At 45.8% G+C, this 25,781-nt stretch overlaps 1 protein-coding gene across 2 annotated transcripts in view; it reads right to left on the reverse strand.

The window, feature by feature from the left end:
- The window catches only part of LOC105701342 (mucin-17), a 44,120-nt gene extending 22,993 nt beyond the window's left edge, over window positions 1-21,127 (reverse strand). Inside the window, exon 1 of one of the 2 annotated variants that reach the window (XM_012428012.1) lies at window positions 20,940-21,127. The gene's annotated coding sequence lies outside the window, so the exon portion shown is untranslated. Of the gene's footprint in view, window positions 1-2,552; window positions 2,889-20,939 lie in introns of those variants that run through there. The other variant, XM_012428014.1, reaches the window with a different exon arrangement.
- Between the last annotated feature and the right edge of the window lie 4,654 nt (window positions 21,128-25,781).

A 25,781-nucleotide genomic window follows, 5' to 3' on the forward strand; every position in this document is an offset into this window, starting at 1 on the left:
CGAAACCGGAAGTCGGTGCAGGACGTGTCAACCGTTCGACGGATTTTAGACGGCAATTTCCCCTCTCCTGTAATTTGGATTTTTTAATTACTTTAATTACTCCTTCGGGCGACAATGAAAGGCAGAAAGCGGTATCGCTAAGGAGTGTTCCGCGTTTTATATACTCCGCTCCTTCAATGCCGCGTATTCCATACAAGAAATATAACTCGACCTCGGTTCTGAAGCAGTCCGCGACGTGCAACACGGGTCCGCGAGAGATCAAAGAGAAATTGCAAATTAACATAAATTCAAAGTCTAAACCGTACACTTGGCCCTTCACGTGAAACAAGTTTTGCGTAGACGCCGAGCAAACGGCACCACCCCCGCGTTGCCTCAATCCGTGAGTCACTTTTCCTCCGTGAATGTTTAATGGGGAATCCGGCCGGTCGCTCGAAAATTCAGTGAGTGCATATTTCAGACCTTAATTGCGCAACGAGCCGATGAAATGAAATCATTTGGGATTTATCGGAAGCTTTGGTCGAGCGGCCCGACTAGGAACTGCTTCTCGACGAATTATGCGATCATCAGAGAATTATTCAGTCCGCTCGGTCTCGAAGCACTCGAGCGTCAACTATAATTAATCAAATTACTCGATCGACAGGGAATTAATCCGATCAATCAATCGCGTGATCCGATCGATTAGCTCCAAGACGTTCGATTAACGTTCCGCCGGTGAATCACCGGAATATCTCGGATGTAAATACCGAGCAGCACAAATATCGAAAATAGAATGCCATGTCAGGAAATAATCGACGAGGCGATCTCGCTTAAAAGCGCCGACTTGTGAAATTCCAGTCTCCGTCAGACTACTTTCAGAAATAAATTTCTATTCTCTGCAGCAGCTCGCCATCTCGCGCCGTTCACCGCCGTCCTGTGGACGGTGGTTCACCGGGTGTTATCCTTTTCTAGGACTATATCTTGTTCCTACACTCCCCAGGATTATGCAGTATACCGCCGCGATATACATATATCCCTCGGTACCCGGGAATTTAAACTTAAAAATTTCATCCGGTCGCTCGAAACTCGAAGGAAAACGCTCCACCCTCCAAACTCTCCCTGTTAACGTGAAACCATTTTTAATAATAAGCGAACGTTCATACGAAGTATTTGAAAATTATATCATCCTTATATCCTTAAATCTGGAGATACAGCAATCTTGGAGGACAACTTCTTCCGATGATAAGTGTGTTTTTCAAATCTCTTAGGAGATTCCTGAGACATCTTTTTGTCGTGTAGTATACATTTCACGCCGGTGGATCATTAAGGATAAATATCATTACTCGATGATACGCATTCCAAGATGGCCACGTAATGGCGCTCGCATGCGTAGGAACGCGTTAACATTTCATTTTTTTTCCTCCTTTAAATCACCGGATTTCCTCATGCCGATGTAACCCTCGTAAAAGACAAACAAAGAACGCCGTGAGAATTCCAGACTTTTTCTATGGGCAAGTTGAATAAAGTATCGCCAGGAATTGTTTCTTACTTTCCGTGGACCGAAAGTGTCGTCCTAGAAGGCTCACCAAACCTCTTACGTCACCGGTCAACTTTGCTCCCTAATTACCCAAAAACAATGATTCTTACAGAAGTAAGAGGACTTTTCGCGTTTTCCATCATTTACAAGGTATACCGCGGTGAAAGGTGCCCCGAGAAATTGAAATCGCCTTCTCTTGGCTTCTGCAATTAATGTCGCAGTAACGCGCGCGCGTAATTACCATCCCTCTTCATTATCCCATCCGCATAAATCAGGATTTCGATCCTACCTCGAAGGACTCGATCGCAAAAATTGAATTTCCACGCTGGATCTAAGAAACCCGACAAACCTCGGAAGAACGGACTAATTTCTAAGTAACCATAAAAATACGAAAATGTACACTCTGCAGCGTAACGATCCACATAATAATTAATAACATATCCTTTGCCTCTTTCGTTCACATTTAAATATCCTTAAGCATGCAATTACCTCGAAAAGTCCGTTGCAAAGAAAACTTCCTCGGTAATACACGGAACAACTCAATGCATTACTATTTAAAACATTTACACGAAGCCAGAAAGAACGAAGAAAAACTCCCGAGAAAGAAAATACAAGGAACGGTCGAAGTGAAACTCCTTTTCCAATTTTCCCCTGTGAGAGTAAAAAAAATTAACGCACCGACTAAGCCGTTACCCAAATAGTCTCGAATTCCAGCCCAGAAAGTCAAATAAAAGCAGCGATTAACCGTAAGAAAAAGCATCCCCTTCTCGAGTTTCCACAGGCGTGACAAAGAAGTTTCACTTCCGACCTTTCACAAGCCCGTTGATCGGGGGGTAAAGAAAAACCGGTCGGAGTCGCGTTTCCCGGCGATTAAATGCTTGGAGAGTATCGGGTGCGATGGGAAGTTGGAAAGAACGGAGGGAGAGCTCTTCCGCCAGCGAGGCCATTGGCACCCAAGAGCGAGTCGGGCCGATCCTCCCTCTTTGGAAGGATATCGAAGATGGAAGCAGAGATGCAGAGAGTAAATCGTCCGACTCACGTCCGAAGTCTGCAGCGGGGCTCCTCACGTCATGCCCCCTGGCGGCGGGCGGTCACTCTTCGCTCGGCCGGCAGAGAGCGTGCACCTCTCGGGCGAGCGCTTTCGGGAATCCACCCTCGGCCGGTGGTTGCCGCGCGGCGCGGGTCGGAAGAGGATGCAGCGCGTGGCGAGGGTCGGACGAGGACGGAACGATCAGAGAGGGTCGGACGAGGACGGAACGAGCAGAGAGGGTCGGACAAAGACGAAACGAACGGCGAGGGTCGGACCAGGACGGAACGAGTGGCAGGGTTGGACAAAGACGGAACGAACGGCGAGAAAGGAGGCGGAGGGAGAAAAGAGAAGATCGCCGCTCCCTCCTAAGGAGCCGCGGCCGGGCAGCGCACTCGCGATCCGGGCGATCTTGCGGTTGACCTTGCCACCGCCTCGAAGGGTAGTGACCTTAAGAGCTCTCCGAGGTTTATTCCTACTACTCGTGTTCTTCTTTCGCCTCGCTGCTGGCCACTCGGGCTTGCTCTTTTTCTCTATCCAGCCGCGCGCGGCCGCCGCTGGCTCCGGCCTATACCCCGGATAAGTGTGTACTGCGAAGTGGCCACCGCTGACAACCAACTGCGGATGGCGCGGGAGGGAGAGCCTGCCAGGAGCGCGCGCGAGAGTGAGAGAGAGAGAGAGAGAGCGAGAGACGCGCGGAGATAGAGGGGAAAAACGCGGAGGGAGAGAGAGGTACCCCGCCGGAAGAGGCGCGACGAAGAGGAGGGACCGCGGCCGAGAGAAGAGAAGGGGTTGAAAGAGTTCCCGGGAGGGAGGACCCTGCTCGGGGAAAGAGGGAAAGAAGGAAGAAAGAAGAAAGGGGAGCCCGAACGAAGGACTCGACTAATTCTTTCCCCTCGCGGATCGAGGATATAAGTACGTATTCACTACCTGTGAATTATTTACAAGAGGGTCATTTTCCTAGGGGGAGATTTCTTCACTTTGAAAGAGGACCACCTTGCTGTCTCGTCATCCTCCACTTGGAAGGTCCCATTTGGGTCTTCCCGATGGGAGGACTTCGATCGACCCGGACTCGGTGTTCGGTAATTTTAAGATCCTTGGTTGTAGATTCCTTGTCGTAGACCCTAGGTTTTCCTAAATGTAACCTTAATAAAATTGAGGAAGATCCCCTTGGCGTTTCTTAGCTATCCTTTTTTCGTGTTTTGTATCCGGAACCAAACGTTTCGTCAGGGTTGCGAAGATCCGTGATTAATTTCTGCGTCGAGGAGGAGGTGTCGAGTAAACGGGGGTGCTCGGTGATCCTCTTCGGGGTGCATTCGCGTGGGCATTGGAGTAAAATAACGGATGTCACTCGCGATCCCCTGCTGGCGTGTAGGACGGTCGTTCGTCAACAGGTATCCCGCACCTGCCGTTAACTGCATCGAGAAGGCGATGCAGTGCTCAGGTGAAGGCGGGCAACACGGTGGATCCACTCCCAGGGTTCACCTTCCTTCCCGTTATCGCCCCTTCTTCGTCGGTCCTGCGGGGTCTCCTGTCTTCCCTCTTCCTCCAGGGCCCCGGCGACCGGTCGTTCTTCTTCTCTCAACGTCATTAACGGCCGATGTCGTCCTCGTTCGCGTTCTTCTCCTTCTGCCTTACCCTCTTCTCCCGCGGCGCGCCCCCCGTCCTCTTCTTCGCTGCCTTCTTGTTCCTCGTCTTTTTTTCTTCCTCCTCTTCGACTACAAGAGATCCCTTCGACCAAGACCGAATCTCGGTGCAGTTAATGATTTATGCGGCGAATGGTAGCTGCCGAGGAAGATACGAGGCCCTCGGAACCCCCGTGCGTGTTCTTCTCGTTCCTCCTCGAGCTCGCCTTGTTCTCCTTTTGGAGCCCCTTCTTCCTTCGTCGCTCCTTCGGGTGAACCATAGTAATTCGTTAACGCAGAGACAATCGTTTTTTTTTCCAACGTAATGGCCTCGTTATTTTCCCCGTTGACGATGTCACCCGACTTTATTTTCCCGGATCACGAGGACCACGGCCTGATCTATGGCCCCCCATCTTTAATCCAATAGAAGTCTCTTCGTCCACCGTGGTGAAAAATGGAATTATTAATAACGACCTCGGCCGTGTCTCAGATTTCAAGTGATAAAACCCGGCGGAAGAGAAATGGGCTCTTTTCGTCGTGCCCTTCTGCTTGGATGCGATGTTTTACGATTTTATCGCCGCCTTCCTCTTCGTCTTCTTCCGAGGTCCTTGCGGGTTCTATTTCGCGTCTAGGACGCGATTAATGTCCTATTCGACAAACGGCAGCCGATAAGCCAACGGTAGTCGACTGTACCTAAGCGAGATACAGCCGACTCGGAGATCCGCTCCCCTCTTATTCTTGCTCATATTCCGCCCGGCTCTCTTCTCCTCTTCTTCAGGGTCGCCGTTTCTTCGGGTTGCTTTTTCCTCCCGATTAGTGCTTCCGAGCTCCGGCTTCCCTCGGACGAGCCGCGATCCTCGACTTTTCTCGATGTCGCTGACTGGGAATTTCTTTACGCTCCCCCTCCGTCTTCTTCACGGATGAACTCGGGAACTTCGATAAATGCCGGGGCTTAAACGGCGAGCTTTCATCCGGGCCCCAGAGAATTTAATTAAAAGGAAACCTCGGGTTATTGCGAAAGAAAGGAAAACGCAGTCCGACCACTGTTGATCCGCCTTTTTGGAGTCTCGGTTGTACACGAGCGCGACGCCGCCTCCGGAACGCGTCGAACTCCAAACGACAAACATGGCCGACACGCTGACCGACAATGGGAACGAACTTCGTGAAATTTTAAGGGCCTTCCGTTAGCCCGAAAGTGCCCCTCATTTTAACAGGCCCTGCATTCAGCTGCAATAAGGCCGTTGCAGCCATCGCGACCGAAAAAAGATCCAGGGAAACTTTCCAAAATGGCCTCCCGGTAGGCGTCCCTCGGTATTGAATTAACGGTACCTCACTTCGTCACGCGTGCTCTTAGAACGATTTCGATGGCCGAAATCCTGAAGAGGCCGTTCAAAAGTCGCCTCTTTGGGTCCCAGAAAGCGAGGTCCATTAAATCGAGCCGATATCGGAGCGGAAAACGATTTCCCGAGGGATCCTCTCGAGAGCCACGCGATGACCGATTCCGTAATCTCCGATTAATCCTTCCGCGACGCGGCGGTTAGTGCGTCCCTTCGTCTCGATTATCGAATTTATCCCCCAATGAAATATTTTCGGACGAGATAGACATTTCTCAAACGTCGGTTTTCGGCGACCTTGGAGTATCTCACGCGATCAAGCCTCAGTGAAATGCGCAAGTTCTGCAGAGCGGGTCCCAGCGATTAATCGAAACCGCTTTAACGATTAACGTCGCTGAACTCGCGATAACGAACTCGTTATTTTCCTGGTCCTCTGGCGTAATATATTATCCTCTAAAAATATATCGCATAGAATCCGCCCTTAACGGTGCTTTTGCGGCTTACGTAACACCCCGTATACAGTTAGATCCTTATTGATAGCTCCTTAAGAAAAGCGCTGAATCGTGTAACACGATCGCCGGTAAACCGGTATTCCTGAATTCTAGATAGGCGCCCAGATGAGAAGATCTGTATCTTGAGGTTTAACTGCCTGATATTCGTTACCCCGGCCTGAAGGGTCTTTAATTTAGAAGAGATGCATCGAGAGCCTCTTAATGCCACTAACGAGAGAAACGTCGAAGCCGGAAATTCGGAGAAATTCGATGCGTCGATACGCGTCGATTATCTATAGTATATGTTAATAATAATGAATTTCCTTTTCCCGCGGAAAATTATTCCGAGGAGTTGAACTATTACTTGGATATTGAAAATGATCTAGTAACTACCAGGTAATTTTCAATATTCCATGGGTAGATCTCGTCTCTATAATATGAACTCCGTGGAGCGACAAACATAAAGTATTAATATTTCAAGTGCATCCGTGTTTCATTTTAATTTTTCAGACGTTGGAAAAAATTCCACGGGTTTCAAATCAACGCTTGAATTTTATTCAAATTTCTTTTGACGTCGGAAAGATTTTCTCCTCCTAAGGAAGATTCTTCTGGGAGATTGAAGTGCCTCTAGGAAGAGTCAGGTGATTTTTAGGATTTTTTGTATTGATCTTATCTCTATGTCAATTTCACGGCTGAAGTGGCAAGTATGGGAAATAAATGTTGCAAGTGAATCTGTATACTTTTACTTTATTCCGACATTTTCCAGGCTTGAAGTCCTCCCTTGAATATTATCTAAATTCCGAAGAAGAGGTGGCAGAGGAGCGACGATCTGGCGTTTCCGTTTCCCGACTTCGAGGCGAACACCTTCGTTCCCTTTGCGGAGAAAAAGAAGACGAAAAACCGAGAAGACGGAAGGAAGGAAAAACTCTGGAGGTTCGTGCGACTTGATAAACAGCCGACCTCGCGTGACTGGTCATAACTTACAGTTTACCGGTGGTGTTGGGGCCGGGTTAATATTTAACCACGGTTTAACGGCACGGTTCAGAGGGAAGTGCACTCGGTGCATTGGACTGCACTGACCCTGGAACAACTTGTCGGCCGAAACTTCGTTCCCACATTTGACGGTCACTCCTTTCCGGAAGTACTGGTGTAGACATTGCATTCAAGGTTTCAACTAGTACCTTAATTATCAATCTAATCAGCGGTCCCTGGCCTATGAATTTCAGTAAATTAGTGTACTTAATTTTCACAAGACCCCCTTTTGCAATCCTATAAAGGACCGTTGCATTGCGACAAGCCGATTTACCGAAACTTTGGAAAAGCATTTCACATCCTACGCGTAAAACTGGAGCAGAATTAAAAAATGGAAAGACCCATTTTAGCACACTGTCAGACCTAAATACGAAGTGGTTCGCAGCTTGGAACGTTTTTGGAGGGCTTTTCCTAAGCTTTTGCCGTATACGCATTTTTCATGTCATCGTTAAACATTTTCCCCACTGCATGCAGAATACGTTATCAGCAACGTGTCAGTCTCGGGCCGACGTTTAATCGATATTTTTAAACCGAGTGAACTCTCTCGTGAATGTCGATAATGAATGAATCGACCTTAAATGCCATTTTCGTCGGTCAAGAAGTTGTTATTATTTCTGAAGCTATATACCCGCGTAATATCTTTGGTGATAAATGGAAATACCTCCACGGGGCCGAGTTAACGTCAACTGCGACTTACTAGCGTTACTCGGAGGAAAGTGCACAAGGTGCATTGGACTGCACTGACCCCCTGGAATAACGACTCCGAAAAAATTTCTTTCTCACACTCGGCGACCATTCTTTTCCGGAAATACCGGCGCGAACTACATACTGACGCTTAATTCATTTTAATTAAACGTGGCGACCCCTTTAATCACGCGTCGGGGCAGCGCCTTTTCCCACCATGTTTATTTCTAATTTAATTAAAATAAAACCGAAATCATTTTGGAAGTAAGTCACAAATGCCGGGAGTTTAGTTTCTTATTTAAGAAGGGCTAAGAAAATGATCATCCAGGATCAGGAGTCTCAGGTGTGCGAGATCTTGAAGTAAGCAGGTGTAACGCTTGGTTAAACCGGCATGACGTTCCGGAATATGTGGCATCTAGTCGGATCATTGGCCCTGACTCCATCACCATAATCGGTTTTTCTGTCTCAGTGACTTCAGAAACAAGAATTCATCGGAATACCTGAAGAGACTACAACGGATGAGATAAGATGCCGAGCAGGGCTCGAAGAATTCTACCCATATTCGTATGAAAATTTGTCAGAGAACTCTCATTACTAAAACATACTTTATCTGAACCATGAATATCACTAGAAGTGTAACCCAAATGTATGACAAATAGTGGCCAATTTTTATGAAACAATCTTGAAGACTTTGGTCCACCCTTTATGCACACAGGTAATCATTAAAAATTGTGGTGAAAATCAACGCCAAGTATACAGTCATATAAATGGGGGAAAATACTTCAAAGCGCGCATAATGATAAACATCATTAAAGCACCTTAGCCGCAATAGCAACGTTTGCTCCCTGGCAACGTGGTGTTACACAAATTGCACCGTCATTATGTTAAATTTGCAACATTACGGTATCGACTACGCACAACTAGAAATTCTGCGGCCATTTCGCCGGCAAATAGCCTCTTTGTTTTGCTCCACGCCGTGTTTTAGAATAAAAATGTATTGTTAGAGTGTCCGTGTTTGCGGCTCTTCCCGACGTTATGGCAACCTTCCTGAGTGTTTCCGACTCTAGCCTGCTCGTGTAAAAAAGATGATTATAAACCATCGCGCGGTTTGTAAAATAGTTTAGCCTAAAGCAACGCCTACTCCTTCGTATCCAGTATAAACCGTTCCAATGGTTAACTATTTTAACCCCTAAGTGAGCAATGCATCTCCGAAGCCAGCTCATCCTGTCGCCGTTTACGACGCTTTGCTCAAGAGACATTTCAACGACCCCCTTCGTGCCGAGAAAAATGGCGTACAACGCTAACCGAGGGTATTACGTTCCATAAAAATAAATACCGAGGCAAGTGCGTTGCGTAAAGAAATTAGAAATATTGAAAGTTTAATATCTCAAATTAATAAGCCATTGTCAAGTGACTTTTGTCCACGTTGCAGGTGTAAACACCGTGTAGTGGTCTCATATACATTTGAAGAGTTTTGTATATCGCATGGGACTCGGTAGCCCTACGGTCAACCGACTTCCACCTGGAGATTTTTCAAAGTGTCTAGGGCCTGTCTGAGCAGCTTTTCTAATAAGTCGACAGGTAGGCCAGGGACGAGACCCAAAATTTCCATAAAAAGTAATACTAGGTCGACCCAAATTTCTTCTACATAGCTTCTTAAAGTCGCGCATATACTAACGCATATAACAACGGAAATCGGCGTTTGCCAGGTGCACGTACCCCGAGATCCTTCCCATGAAGAACGAAGAGCGGACTGGGAAGTGCAAAGGGCATCGAAGTGTCCATAAAATTCCCCCGCAAGTCCAGGAAACCATTTTCCGACCTGAATAGGATTTGCTCGACCGGAAAGGTGCAGTCCGAGGCTCGTCTGTACGCATCTCGAAGGACTTCCTGCCTCGGCGTGAGAAAAAGAAAAAGTTGGGAGGGGCAAGAGAAGCAGGAAAAAGGACGCCGTGCGGAGTAACGAGCTCTCGGCGCCGTTTTAAAGCCCAAGGAAGATCGCTCCGGATCCGTCCGGTGCATAAGAACGAGGAGAGGTGCAACTGGGTGCAATGGAGCCCTGCACTCCTGGCGCCAGGAGAACGCGCCTTCCAGGCCGACCCGTCCGGCACTGCGCCGAGCTATGCAACAAAATAATATCACGCTAACAGACTTACTGCCACTCACTTGACAGCCCGAGAAAGCCGATCGAGGCCTCGGCCATTGCCGAGACGCCACCCTGCGGTGACGCCTTCTCGGGCCGCTTTGCCGCTGGTGAAACTAATGCAAATCGGCTTTCCTCCGAACCCCCGACGAGCTTAGGGTCCTGGAGGTGCTTAAGGTCCCTCCATGACAAGGAGGATCTCGAGATCGGAGGACGATCCCAGGACCTGTCAGTGGCTTCCCTGAGGACAACGTCGGACCCGATTAACTTCTCTACGTGACTCTTCGTGACTCAAAGTTCGTTTGATTTTTGTACAGCTGCAATTTATGCAGATTTTTCTAGGCTCTCGATTTGCCAATTATCTGGGGGGATTCGGTCATTCCGAAGGTGATGATTCTTCGCGTAATTTGGGCAGATTTATTTTTATATATTTTTGGGGGGATACTTAGACCATCCATTTTACGTGGTTTTTGTGCAGGGAAGAGGAGATTCTTTGCATGATTTTTGCGGATTTATCGGGAACTGTGTACTCTTTGGTATTTTTATCGATTTAGTTGAGTCTTTTTCTTTCGCTCGAACGGCACCAAAAGGAGAATGCAACGTTCGTCGGCTTAGTTCTCCTGCGATTCACGTTTCGCCTTCCAGGTGGACGAGCTGACCGGCCGGGTATGGAGTTCGTACGACCTCGTCACCCAGACCTAGAAGCTGATAATGTTATTCCACGCGCCTGCACCTACCGACCGGCCATACATAGCAAAATGACCAATGGCCATCTCTAATTCAGAAGGGATCGCCTCTACTCCGCATTCCGATGTCACTCGTTCTGCCAATGAAATTCTCCCTGAATGGCTCGCGGGAAGAAGGAAAGGGCGCCTCGCGTAATGAAGGAAATACCGTATGGTCTTGGACATTCTTTGGCAAATGTCGCAAACATGCCCGCCGCCATGATATACTGTGCAAAAACGCGGAAATCAATCTTAGACGCCCTTGAAGGGGAATACCAATTTTTCGGGACGATAAATGTCATTATTCTAGACTTCCAGACGCCCGAGTGATTGCGAAGAATTCCGCCGAGGAAGATTTACCTTGCAATAATGTAGAAAATTAATTACACGGATAATTTTATGAATATAATTTAGCAGAAGGTCCCGCGCAGGGTGAAATAATCACTTCTTAACATTTGACGATAAAATTACGGGGCAGCTGTTATCGCGTAATTCCGCGAGCATGTAATTATCATCTCCACTCTAGTCATTAGAAAATTACGCCTAGGTAAATTCCGCAAATTACAGGGCAATTTATCAAGCTAATTGGATCAATACGCGAGGAAACTCCATCGCGTACTTTGAAAAATGACATCGCGTCCACGAAGAACATTCGATGGTAAAGCTAGCCAATATTAATTAAGCCACTTTTCGTTCCACTTTTATTAGATTGCAGTATTCATCCTTTAATGAAAAAATTCCCCAAAATAGCCGGACCGTCGAAGAAGGATCCGTGAAACTTCACTTTAAAAGAATTTAATTTAATCCATTTAGAGGGCTGGCAAGCTGCGTCATTCGATACTTCGCAGACTATCGAGTCAATTAGACGAAGTGGAGTTTTCGATCGAGTCCTTTGGAAGGGCCATTCGGGATAAAATTTTGCAGAAGCGGCTCGAGTCCTTCGGCTTGAGACTAGTGATGCCGCATATCGGGATCCATGTCCATTGATAATCGATTTCCATCTAGGTGTCCCCAATCGATTACCCGCGTCCTCCGGTCTCGAGGGGAGTTTTCTTTCTCGGATTAATATTACCCCGCGGATTTCCACCGAAGAGGAGTACGGTTTATATCCTTCGGGCTCGTCCTCTCTTCACGGTGCGCGGACGAAGCGAAAGCGGCCAATATCCGGCCGAGTTCTTTCTTTGGTCCTCGAACTGGACGAAGCGTAACGACGACGACCCTTAACGAATCGCCCCGACATTAATGCACCTCGGCAAAAGGAGGAGGGTTTTCGCAGGACTCGGAATTTTCTTGAAAAAGGAAGGAAGAAACCGGCCGGACGGGCGCCTCGCGGTATTCTCGTTACCCGCGGCGCGAAAAAACGAGAATCTTAACTGGTCCGATGGTTATTACCTTATAAATAGCTTCGAAAGACTGTACACACGCGGCAGCCGTTCCGTAAATCCGTGTATGCGTCTACACACCGCCCTGGAATATAATTATGCGCGCATCTACTTTCCGAGTAATTCATCTGCCAGCTATACCCGGCATACCGTACACGCAACCGACATTATTCTCATTCTCGAGCTCCATTCGGATGCAGAGATGGCCAGCCGTTAAATACTTTTCAAATAAATCCCTCATTAGGCCGGGCATTAATTGCACCCAGGACGCCTTCGACTGCTGCCAAGCCGGTGACAGAAGTACTTCCAGAAATCCCCTGCCGTTGGGAACAGTCTATAAATATAAGCATCTATAAAGGCGACCCCCGGTATCTCCTTTGCATATTGCTTTCGCGTAGAAATAAAGAATATTTAATTCAACATTTAAAAGAAGATATCTCAGAGATGCTGGAATTTCTTTATCGAATGTCCTCAAGTAACAGGAAATGGAGGACGAATGTCTGCTATTGATGGGACACCATTTCACGGTTTAGACAAATATTCAATCCCGAGAAATGACTATTAACTTTTAATGACAATTTATTACGGTCCCACGGACGAGTCGCCTCGAATGGAGCTACGAATTTTTTTCGATCGACCTCGGGGGGAAAATAATCGAGACTCGTGATTCCTTATTTAGACCGATGGCCTATTTTCAGGGGCGAGCAGATCATGGGAAGCAGATACATTGACCGATTGACCTAACCTGAAACAAGGTTCCAGGGAGCCAAGGATTCCTCGTACGTTCACTCGAGTGCCGTTCGTGACTTTGGCTCTAATCATGCTCCGTGCATTAGAACGACCAGGCCCTTGACACTGGCACGTAAATGCGCTCGACTATTTTTATTCCATTCACGAACGAGCATGATACTCTCGACGTGTAACTCCATGTACATGCACGCGAGTGCATTCGCGGCAAAGAAAAAAGAACGAAAAACCCTGCCTAATTTCAGCCTGTATTTCGGCTAATTAAGGAGGTCAATTGCGTATTGTGCATTTTTCGAAAGTCCTCCAGGCCGCAATTAATGAGCATCCTGTGTGTTCGCCGATGTCAAGAGAAGTCACGCAATTGACGCTGCTCGAGGACACGCTGAAAAAACGGCTTTAACATTCCCTGCCTGGCTTATGTCACACCCCTAAAGTGTTCGTTATTATTTTTCGCCACGCCGCATTGATTAGACTTCGAGATGAGGAGAGCCCGAAATGAGATGAATAGTGCACGCAAATGTTTACACGGGTGAAACGGCCTAAGTAAAATATTTAATGACGTGTAGGTAATTATTAATATTTTTCTCTTATCAAACCAGCGTATACATGCATAGAAGTGTCAATGGGAAGGAGGAAATCCGCTTTCCATCCTCGGATTTCCTAACGGCATGCAAAGCAGGACTTTTCGCAACGCTTTCGAGTATTTATCAAGACTCGCGTCTGGATCGCTTATTAAGAGAGGAAAAGGAAGAAACGTAAGGCAGGAAGTTCTAGAAAATCGAACCGTGCGGCGCGTACGTCCTTCTAAATCACCGTTCCGAATGTGCGGCATCATTGTGTCCGCAGGAACGCGAAGCGTGGGTCAGAGAAAAAAAAAAGAAGTGGAAGAAAAAGAAATTGGAATCTCGAGATTGTGAACAGTACAGCCTGGCCTAGATATCCCGTTTATCCTGCAGACAGATATCCTGTTACGCGGGCGCAAGAGCCACGTGGAGTGTCCTACATATCCTACGAATCCTTCCGCACACATTCGCCGGTTTCATCTCCCACGTTAATATATCGATTCCCATTTACGTGAGCCGTCCACGCGCGCCCCAGATACGGCATACACGATCCACGACTTTTCGGCGACTGGCACGACGCGTCCTCCGTCATCTCGAAAATCCCCCAAGTAACATAAGCCTCACACTTTTACCACCATTTTCTTAAAAAAAAAAAAAAACACGTCGCGAGATCGGATTACTCCTCGGCCCTTGAATTTATCATTCCGCCGTTGACGGCAAATTTTGCAGTTTCCCCGCATTTTTCTCAACATCCGCCAGAATTCTCCCATTACATTTTCCATCTCTCCTAAAAGTTACTCGATGCTAGAACGTTGATTTTTATCTTTTGCCTTTATTATTGCCTTTCCCTCAATAATTTCGCCGTTTATTTCGCATCGGTCTGTCCGCCTTTGAGTTTCATATTCGGGGAAAAATGGCGACTCGTTCTTGGGCCGAGGACCATGTGGTAGTCCGGCCACGTGGCCATCAGCTGTCAACCTGACAGCCAAGCCTCGACTGGCGCGGCTCTCAGCCAATCCCGGAGCGCGTGTAGCCGGGCACGCGTGCGGATGCGCACGCACGCCAGTGCGTGCACACGCGTGCCGAGATTGCGGCGATCCTGGCCACGAGTGTTGCGCGCGCTCTTTCGTGGGAACAAAGTCCAGACATAACGGTGTCCATAGAGTCTGCCGAGAGCCTGGCCGACCGTAATCCGCCATCCGGGGTACCGGGGAACCAGGCCACCAGGGTGCCAGAGGCCGGGCTGCTCCTTAAGGACTCGAGGATCCAGCCGGTCTTCGCCTGGAGGCTGTAATCCATGCTCTGGACCGCGAATCTTGAATCATGGATCAGGAATCAAGAATTATGGATCGGTGCTTGGAGTTTAGAGCTTGGGTTTTGAATCTTGAATTTTGAATCTTGGACTTTGAATCTTGACCTTGAATTTTGGATTTTCAATCTTGGATTGAGTGAACTTAAATTCTCAATCCGGATTTAGTAAACCGCCTCAAGCGACGTCAAAACCTCATTTGGCTTCCACCAAATTTATTTTACTCATTTTTTTCACCCCCAAAGATATCTCTCTTCCCTTTCGCCTTATATTAGAGATCCAGTCATGAACATTTGCCAAGTGGGGCCAGCGACGCTGCAGTTCCTCTCAAAGGCTCCAGAAGTTAGTCCCGCGAAGTTCCTCAAACTTCGACGCGGACGTAACCGAACCGAAGGATCATTTGTTGACCGTTGAAACTGCTGAGTAAACGGTCAAGAGTAGACCATATGGCTGAGTTTCTGTTCTAGTGGTAAATGGAAGTCTAAATAGACGGTAATTGGTAATTGTCGGTCGATAAAGACTGGTTCACAAATTGGCAAGGTTTATCTATTTTTCATTCATCTTTACGGGTGGTATTGAATCACGGTATCGATACGACTATCGGTTTAGCAGAACCACGGGTTCCGATCATGACTGATTCTTGTCATTTCTTTTCCTCTTTAGAAGTACATGCCGATCTTCGTGCAGGAAACTTTAAGCTCCTCGTGAGTCACAGCTGTTCGTGAGAAATCGTCGCCTCGTCTTGCTCCACGAAACGTGACCCTGTACCGATTCGATCAAACGGTCCATTTAATTGGGACACGATTCGATTGAGGCTGCGAGCGGCATAATTGTCCAGAGTTAGACAATCAGCAATGAAACGCCGTTAAATGGAAGTCGAAGAGGCGGAGGTTCAACCCATCTCCGTAGTAAATGCAGGATTCAATTAGTACTAGAAACAGAAGCGATTTGCATTCATCGAGTCCTGAATAGGAGTTTAAATGACCATTACATTAAGCATTCCGTAATCTTATTCCGCAACGTCGTTGTCACGCTTTCAAGACTCTCCCAGGAAAAATAGTTAACCCTTAAGCGGTCGAAAATATCGCAACGTAGGGAACAGAACGAGGGAATTTCTATGGCCGTTATTTTTTTTCCCATATTTTTAATTTCCGGACCTCGAGCTCATTTCGCCTCCGAAATGGATTTCAAGAATGAGCGTTCTTGCTTTCCACGCGAATTACGCATCCGAGCACGACAAACCTTGGCCGTGTTGGAAACCAGTGTTGGGTAACGTTAAGTAATTTTACCACGAGGTAATTACGGGGTTAAACCACATAACTGTTAAGCTGTTGAAATGTCGACTTCCGTAACGTAATCTGCGGCGAAATTCCCACCGTGTTACCTGTCTCGACACACGGTTGTCTTCGGCACTCGCGTGTCCCTCTTCACGGGAAAATTCAATGGAATCGTGGAGATCGACCGATACGTCTACGTTATATTCCTTTTGCCGGTGTTGTTGACATAGTTCTGGCTGAATTATCGGAAATATCGTCAGGAAAAGCGGGAGATACGCGATATCGGTGCAGCTGATGTACGTCGACTCGGTACACACGCTAAACCGTGCACGTACATTCGGGATCCGCGAGAGTTTTTCTGTGCGCGGTGTACGAGCAATTGGTGCTCGCCATTTTCATCGGTAATATTTATTCCAGCCATCCTCACGATTCCACGATTTCTTCGCCTGAATTTCAGGATCGTAAAAGAAAAATGGGGCAGCTAAATTCGAGCCAGATCTCGCAAAAATAAAATTCTTTCAACGAGCGAAATCGTTTAATGGCATTTAATTTCGTTTCGGAAAACGTTTCGGTCGAGTGGACCGAATTTAAGTTCACTCGACCGAATTCGTTTGCCTGGTTTAACTAAAATATTCAATTGAATTGTCTTCGCGATTATAGAAAATATTTTAATGATTATCGATCCCCTGAAATATTTTTCCGCTTATTGGAGTAATTTCTCCCCGGTACCATTTACTTTTTCCCGAATTTTTTTACAGAATTATTGTCCATGTTTATTTAAGGGGCCACATCGATGCGAACGCGATTTATTAGCACGATTTCCGATTGCCTCCGGAGGTGGCCAAAAGAGACCGTACGATGACCGACAAAACGTGATTTAAGGCGCTTTCACATTTCGGCGGTCTAGCCACGGTAAATCACGGTTAACGTCCGATAGACCTTCCTTGCCGCATTCCCGAAGTCGCCTCTTAAGGTCGGGTGCCGACACCTCTGCCGGAAAAAAGAAGAAAAAGAAAGAAACGCTTAGAAGCCGCGATGAGCTCGAGGTGATAACTCGCCGGCGCTTAAGCGCCGTTTATCGCGACACCCGGACCAGCTTAGCATCCGCAATCCCGAGAGGTCGAAATCGAGATCTGGACTATCTATCGATAGTGACCATCTTCGAGAGCATGGAACCGTATCGGAGCACCTCGCAAGTGCACGATATATGGCGGAAAAATCGCGATAACCAGCGATAACCGGGATAAGAGTCAGTAACCATGGATAACCATCGATAATCTGCAACCAGCGATAACCAAGGTATGAGTCGGTAATCATGGATAACCATGGATAACCATGGATAATCAGCTATAACCAGCGATAAACAGGCAAGTATACCCTTTGAAGGGGTCTCTCGCGAGTTTGCGCAAAAAATCGCGATGTCGTTCTACCGTGCAACCTGGACAGCTTTCCCGGCTCTGTCATTAGACAGTTCCTTGTCTATGTATGCGCACCTTGACACGTCTCCACGAATGGACCATCCATGGACAGGAACATTAGGTCTCCCGACTCGCGATCTATGTCCTATGATCTCGGATGAGCGATCGACCGATCGGCCCACTAAGTGGCTAATGGGACGTTCCGTCCCCGTCATTTCGCCTCGATGGAGAGGATGATCCCCCGGGAAGTGCGTCTCCCGGAACGTCTCGACAAAGATGGTCGAAATGGGATCATCTCAGCCCTGATGGGACCAATTCCCTCCGCGAAGTGAAACATCGCTCCTATTTCGACATCCTCGTCCAGGATCTCCCGAGAAGGAAAGACACTTCCACTCTTAGCAAAGGACACAATTCCTGATAGATTTTTCTCTTATTACAATAATAATTCCACTAACGACAAATAAATTGGCAGATAAACGTGTGAAAAAAAAAAATACTGTCGCAACTCCTCGAGGGAACGAGAGATATATATTAATAAATATTCCAAAGTAGAAGGAAAACAAGAGAAATTTGTTGACTCCTTCTAAAGTGTTTATATTTGCCGATCATCTGTTATTTTCACTCGGAATTATTTTACTCAGTGCACTGAGTGCGTCGGGCGTCGCACAGGGCGCGTCGACGGGTCGAGCATGGAAAACCAATCAGAACTGCACTTAACCCTGCGTCACTTCCGCCGCAGTTTTTATTGGTTTTTCGTCCTCCAAGCTCTGACGCGCCGCGTTTCGTGTGACGCTCGAGGCGCTCCGGGGAACCTCGGCCTATCCTCAGGGAAAAGACCGATTCTGGACTTCTGGTTCGCAGAGTGCTAGGTTGTTTTGCGTCTCGCGGCTTTGGCCACGAGCTACCGTGGGCGTTAATGGGTTAAATCTTTCGCGGCTGGGTTGATTAAAGGGGCGACGTTCAGGTGCGAGATTTCGCGGAGGTAAAGAGCGAGGCGAATCCATGCGGTCGCCGAAATGCCCCTGGTTGCTTTGTTAATCCGTTGTGGAAGAACCTTGTACCACTCCGCAATTTCTCTCTGGCACGAAGAAATTGTATGATCGATATTAATCTTGCATTTTGTACCTCAATAAGTAGGTACGATAATTTCGTTATCTCCCGAGTAACGCGAGGAGAATGTCTAATTGTTTCCATCGCAAGAAAGAAATAGCGGAACGTGATACTAAAATTCCTTTAGTCGTGTTGTTTGTAGGATTTCCAAGTTACTCCGTTTTAGGGGATATTTAAGAGACAATCAAGGGATTACGGATAAATACAACCATCGTGGGAGGTTTGGGAAACAGCGCGAGGATAATGCTGGGTACACGCGACTAAATGCGTATTCTCGTTTTTAATCCGGATCCACTCGGGCAGATAATAAAATGCGCGGTCATAAACTGCTTGGATTAAGAGACGCGAGTGCAATCGATTGAGCAAATCCGAATCGAAGCGAAGCCGATAATGCTCGTTTGCCAAAGGCATCGGACTTGGACCCATTTTGAACAATCACTGAATGCCGTTTTCAAATGCAGGAAAACCTTAGCTCCGACATTGCGGCAATTGAATCGACTCGATGATTGCAGCCTCGAATGCAAAGCACTGATTTTGCCCGTTTTTTCTGAATTTCGCGTTGCCAATGCCAATCATCTCCTAGCGGATCCGCAGTTATGACGATCAAATGGTGCAATGAAAAGAAAAAAAAAACTGGTCGCACGTTCCCGAAAATAGGAACCTCTCTTTCTTCTCGCCGAGTGGGTCAAAAGTCGGTCGAACGAGAATCGAAGGGAATTTTTGAGGGAAGGTTAAAACCGGAAGTACTCGATACGGTTCAATCGGGAATGTCGAATCCTTATTTATAAGACATATCGTGTACATATATATCGGAGTCGTGACGTGGCTGCAGGGCATGTATCTATGACTTGTCTAGGATGTACAGGGCTGTCTTAAAGCGAGTAACATCCACCGGTGCGATGACCCTATCTACCCTCGATAATGTGCACCGTGGTTTATCGAGATTCTAGAGTCGGCCTGAGGTAACTTTGAAAGTAGATTAAAATAACGTTGACCCCAAGACGGAGTCCTCGGAGTAATAAATTATTTTATTGCTCCTCGATGCACGAATCACGTAGACGGTTTTATACCCCCCGTCCAGGGGAGCTTAATAATTCTCTCCTTTAAATGCGACTTCATCGAATGGCTCTTTGCAACTCGTTAATAATTTATTGCAAAAAGCAGATTAAAGTCGGCCACTCGAGCGGAATGGAGCTTTACGTCTTTTTAAACAATGGATGTGACGAAACGAGCGTTCGCACGATTTCGTCTCTGCCTACCCGCGATTGATTATATCTTCTTAATTTCTACCAGAAATTTTACAGTATTTAATCATTAATTCTCCAACCAGGTGAGAATTTACAACGACGCTGAGTATCTCGCAATGAGTTCCGCAGATCGCTTTTTTATATTTATTGGTTCATTTTGTCACTTCTTTTCGACGCAGCTTTTTCTTACTTTCCGCGGGTGAAAGAACGCCATTGATCGAACGCCTGTTCGCATAAGGTCAGGTGCAAGAAACTGCAACGATATCCAATCGATATTCATCGCGTTTCCAGGACTAAGTCGCCTTGCACTGCTACTGCACAATGGGACCACTTGCACGCGGGCTTTGAAAATGCAAGCGGTCGACTTACCGGCCGGCTGCATTGCGCAAAACAGGATACACCACGCGTCTCTCCTCCTACGCATCGAAATCTGTCTTCGATTTCAAATATTCCCCGATCTCCGCTGCAATCGAACGTGGAAACCCCGATAAAACGACGTTTTTAACACGAATTTACTATCTACAAGGTAATTTCATTCAAGTTTTTTCAATCATCGAGCCGCATTCTCTCAAAAAATAATGGTATCTTATCAATCACGACATCGATCTCAGATCCTAGGCAAAATTCGATTCGAAATTTAAAATAATGCGTCATCGCGTTTATATTTTTTTAGCCTTAGTAGATCGATAGGAAGATAGTATTTATACCAGAGTCTATTTTCGATAGTAGCGAAGGCAAGAAATGGGCACAAAAAATGCCAGTCCAAACCCCGCGACTTCTCCTTGGTCCGATTTTGAGTTTCGCGAACCCGCGGAGCCGATTTTAATCACGATTATTAAATTCACGACACGTCTCCACGCCAGTCGAGTGTAATTGCGGAATTGGTATTCCACTTCAGTGGCTCCACCGAATAAGTTCCTAATTTACCCCGTGCTCATCTCCCATAATCATGCCTACAATTCGCCCGGAGACTAGCCAAGAGTAATGTCAGAATACCTGCTCGCAAGCTCCATTACCCCTGACTCTGAAACAAAGTCTCGACTTTTACCTCCCTTCCTCGATTTCCTCCTGAAAAATGCTCTGAGAATCGAAAATTCAGCCAGAACTTCGTTTCAAGAAAATCTTCAAAAAATCCCGCCCTAAAACCGATCGCTGATAAGTCCGCTAGGGATTTTTACGTCCTGAATTGACACGAATTTCGGTATATTTTCGACCGCGTCCCCACTTAAAATTCCATCGCTGTCCGAGAGTAACGGTAGAAGCGTTTTATTTTTTTTGTATTTTTTTTATCGAGCTGATAAATTCTTCCTACCTGGTGGCAGAGGTGGCTGTAGGCGTCGCTCGTCGGAAAACTCACGGCACTCTCACCATGTGATAAAAAAAAAAAAGGTATAACTCAGCTGGTCTCTGATTGTCGAGGGCTTAGTATCGTCGATCGACTCGCTCTTTACCGAACATCTCGCGCAGTCTCGATGGGGAAGGTAGGACACTCGCCGGGCAGAGATGCAGGTACCGTGCACTTCGGTACTCGCGTCCGCACTGAGCGCCTCCCAGCCCACGGATGTCTTTTATAACCCCTACCCTACGACCTTAATATCATTAATACGCACCTCTTCCTTCTCCTTTTCCTCTGCCTTTGACTTAGCCTTAGTCTCTCTGCTCTTCTCACCTGCGCCCTATCCCATAACACTTCAAAGCCGAATTTTCACGCCCTCGAGAAGTTTATTTTTTCAACTAAAAATCGTCCAAAAACGTCATCGTTCTCAATATTTCATATCATTCATATTATTCATATCTTGGAACTTTAACGTATCTCGGAATTTCTTCCCGCGGAAATGTATCGGAGTTGATACAATTTTTAGGAGTTCAACCATAAAATTGTTACGTGAGGAAATATTTGGAGGGCGTGGTAAAATTATGTGATTAATAACTTTTAGTTGCTTGTCATTGGGGTACATCGCATGGAATCTTAAAGTAATCTGGTACGCTTAAGAAAAAAAAATGTTTGCATGTATCTCTTTGGGATTTCTTGATCAAACTTAATTTTCGAAACTGTCATTTCTAAGTTGATGTGTATATTCAAATTAATAGGGTTGAGTTATGGGTAGTGAGTCATTGTTATTTGGTAACTGTGCCAGAGTTTTGTTTATTATAGTCAGATTGTGGAATATACGCGTTAGTGAAACTTTTCGAAGAATGTTGTATTTCTTCGGTTTATTTTCCTGGTACAAAAACACGCGTGTTCCTTTCCTCGAAATCGATATGACTAATACACGTGCTCTCGTTTATTAACTCATAGTGTGTAGGTAATTGCATGTGTCGGAAAAGCCATTACAACTGTTACGGCCGGTTAATTCACCATGGAGTTGGTTTTCATTACCGAGAGCAATGTTTGCCGGGTCGTCGAATATCTTTCACCGTTTAGCGAAAAATAATCGCTCTTTTCTCCGCATACTGCGATATTCCGTTACAGTTACCACTGCATACCACGGCTGTTGTAAAATTTATGTCCGATACAAATGATAATGACATAATCTTCGCCGTCATGGGGATCTGGTTAAGAAGGTGAGGTAACAGCATCAATGGAGCATGCAACTCAGTCAGAACGCTCGATCGCTATCGTGGACATAAAATCGAGAATCTTCCCAACAAGTCGGTCACTTTTCTAAGTTTTACCATTTTCCCAATAAAAGTCTAAGCATCGGAGCCCGTATAATTTTCGATTTCTCGGAAATACAATTTTTGATAGATTTTTTGTATGGAAACTCTGGAGAGAGAAAATTAAAACGGCCTGCTCGATCGTCACCGGATCATAAATATCATATTAAGGGATAATTCAATGTTGGAGAGGTGCGACATATTAGGACAATAGGATTCTTGTATAATGTGGAGTCTACGCGTATAATTAGGTCTAGTTGAAATCACGCATTGACATTCCGTAGATGCGACGAAGGAGCTTCGGATTTAATTCACTGTAGAGATTCGATCTCGGGAAGGGGAAAAATCGTAATTATTCACAGTGACGCCGTCGCTTCGGTAATCACCTTATCGAACGGTTTTTATGGGCGCGATAAAAGGTAACGTAACTTTGACTTCGTTATGATTCAGAGAATTGATTAGCGTATGAAATTCATCTAAGGAATTTCATCGACCTGCTTTCTCGAACTGGAAGCGATGACATGTTAAGATCGGAAATAGAAATTATAGAATTATAGAAATAAATAGTTAATAAGTTATCCGAATCCTTCCATAACCGGAGGAAAGTAAGAGGTGATTAATCGACACTTTCTAGAATTCGTGAGAAAATTCTACGATTAACTTCGTCCAAGGTTTCATCATTTAGAGTAAGGTTACTGGATCGCAGACGGCATAATTTAATGTTAACGATCTGGAGTGTGAAGACAAAGATTCAAAAGTGAAGTTCAGATTTCGCGATGGACAAGTTACCGAAACAGGTCTTTCTCGTCGATTTGTCCTGGAAAAAAAATGTATAAATGTGTAAATGTAATGTATACGACCGAGATTACGACGACCTGATTTAATAAAACTTCGCCACGTGCCGCGTAAAAATTTATGGTATATCGAAATTTATGACATGGATTATTTTTCCAATTTCATGGATTTCTTTTATCGTCTCTCATCCTTTGACAAGATTTTGTTCTCTTGTCAAAAATGTACATTCTAAAATATTAGGATATGTTTAGAATGCGATATTACTGTCGCAGCATACAAAAGGCATTGAATTTCGAGACAATCTCAAGTCAAGTATTACTTAATCGATACCCGATCGATATTAATGAGTCTGAATCGGCCATAAGTAATTCAATCCATCATCTCTACAAATTCCCTACGATTAAATCACAGGCGTAAACGCAATCACAGTTGCTTTGATCTCCTCCTTCAACTTCGCCAGTTTAAGATTGACAGTTTAAGATTACAAATACTCGAAATCTTGCAACTCCACGAGTTACGGTCAATAATTCGGTGTAGTAAGCTGTAAAACTTGCCAACGAGATCGAAGACTAAAAGATTTCAAAGAACATCGTAAAAATCATGAGATCTGAAAACTAACCTTTGCAAAATACTTTCTCAAGCTTCGCTTTTCGTTATTAAAATTTGGGATAGGAATTATCCGATTACCAAAATTAATCATTTTTAAGCAACCATAAAGATGGATAGAGAACAGCCCTTTAACCGGGAACAGGTACGTGTTATTTTATACACGTGGAACAAAATCGTAATAAAAAGATTTACGCTAAACTGTGTTGATATGTCGAGGCAACTAAATTTGTTTATTACCGCGCCTTTATGATTAGAATTTTTTATGGAAGTTATAAATGTCGTAGGGTACGGTAACATTTGAAGTCTTTAAACAAAGGGCTCGAAATTTGGAGGAACCAATTCAGGAAGTGCCGAGCAACGAATTTATAGGCGATGTCGTGGATGTTTCGGAAGAGTCACACTTTATCGATGGAAGTAAATATAAAGGAACATGGGATGCCCTCGGTATGGCAGGAGTTGGAAGATTCGTCATGCCACATGGTCGGTAGCTTCTTAATCATCCTACGATTTTTAATTAATATTCAAATATGCAAAATTATCATTTAACGCCTCCAACACCTCATTACCTTTTCCGGGTCTGATCGAGTTCAGAGTTACTCTTCGCATACAAAATTGAGATCACCCACTGATCGACCTTCCGTTCGTTGACACAGATTCGACTTCACGATAGAGAAGGCATATTCTCCTCCCGAAATGCTGATACCCGTCGTTCTCTTAAGCGAATCTAAATCGAGAGTCGATTCGGATTCACTTAAGGTGTCGATCAGAACTGGGTGAACTCGAAGAGGTTCATAATTCCAATGGGGAATTTTTTCTGGAAAATTTTTCGCTGCAATCGATCGATTTAGAATAATAACTGAAAAGCAGACCCCTATTTTTATTCCATTCATAGTGAAGCAAAAACTAAATTAAACTACGAACTAGCCATTAACGTCCTCTCAGTTATTTCCCCTTTGCTCCCTCGGAACACCATCTGCCCTATTTTTCCCGATCGATCAGCGATCACTCAGAAATCCCGTGGCAATCGAGCAGCCCAAGGGAACCGTTGTTGCCAAGCAAAATGGATCCCCGCCTGGGGCGAATTCGCTAATGAAATGTCTGGCCTAACGCACGCTCGATTCGGCCATTAATTCGCGTGCTGACAATGAGGAGAAGTACGAGCATCGACGTTGTACATCGAGGTCTCCCGTCCAAGGGAGCTCGTACGTCACTCCGAGCGATGCACCTATATGCGTTCGCCGATCCAGAATGCAAAGTAGCATACATGGGCCCTGTCTCACCGACTGCCCTCCGATCTCGTCACCCCACATCTCTTTTCGCATCTCGAACTATCGCCTGAAACATTATCTCCAATTAGATACACGACCGAAACCCACAATGACATAAAAAACCCCACAGCAAAGGCAACGAATGGTTACAATTCGTCCATTTACCCCTATGGGCCTAATTAAAAATTCACAAGTCGGTCCTAAAATAACATTAATTGATAAAGGTAAACTTATTTAAAATACATTACAAAGTCAACGAGTAAGTGCAATTCCATTGCCCTCTCGACTAGAGATGAATCTTGAACTCGTGGTCGCTGTCATGGAAGATAGGTACCCCTTCAGAAATTTTGGGAGATCCGAGTCAAAGTTCCTGGATCGACGATATTATTTGATGCTTGTAATAAAGGAAAGAAATTCTATAAAATTATATTGTATGGAATGACATAAAATGCATTAGGTAGCCGAGCTGTGGGTGCAATCTGCTCGTTGCTATCCACGAGGGATACGAATACGTCGACCTCGTACTCGCTGCCCTGAAAAGAAGGTACCCTTCGAAAATTCCGGGGGGCCTGATTCAAAATTCGCGGGTCGATCCGGGAAGCGCTTTCTCGGGATTTACGGGTTTGAGGCCCGCGATCGCAGACACGCGTTACGGTTCTCATCGGCTTCGCTGCGCTCGACCTCGTCCCGGCGAAGGTGCGCGTGCACGAGCCTTAAGATGCGCCATGCGTATTTCTATACCGTTAGGCGTGCGAACCGATCGCTTATTTGCACCTTTTCTTTTTCCTCTCTTTCCTTTTTCCCTCCTCCTCTCCTCCGACGGC

Source organism: Orussus abietinus, unplaced genomic scaffold, assembly GCF_000612105.2.
Source record: "Orussus abietinus isolate OABI.00-Male unplaced genomic scaffold, Oabi_2.0 scaffold28, whole genome shotgun sequence".
Taxonomy (NCBI): domain Eukaryota; kingdom Metazoa; phylum Arthropoda; class Insecta; order Hymenoptera; family Orussidae; genus Orussus; species Orussus abietinus.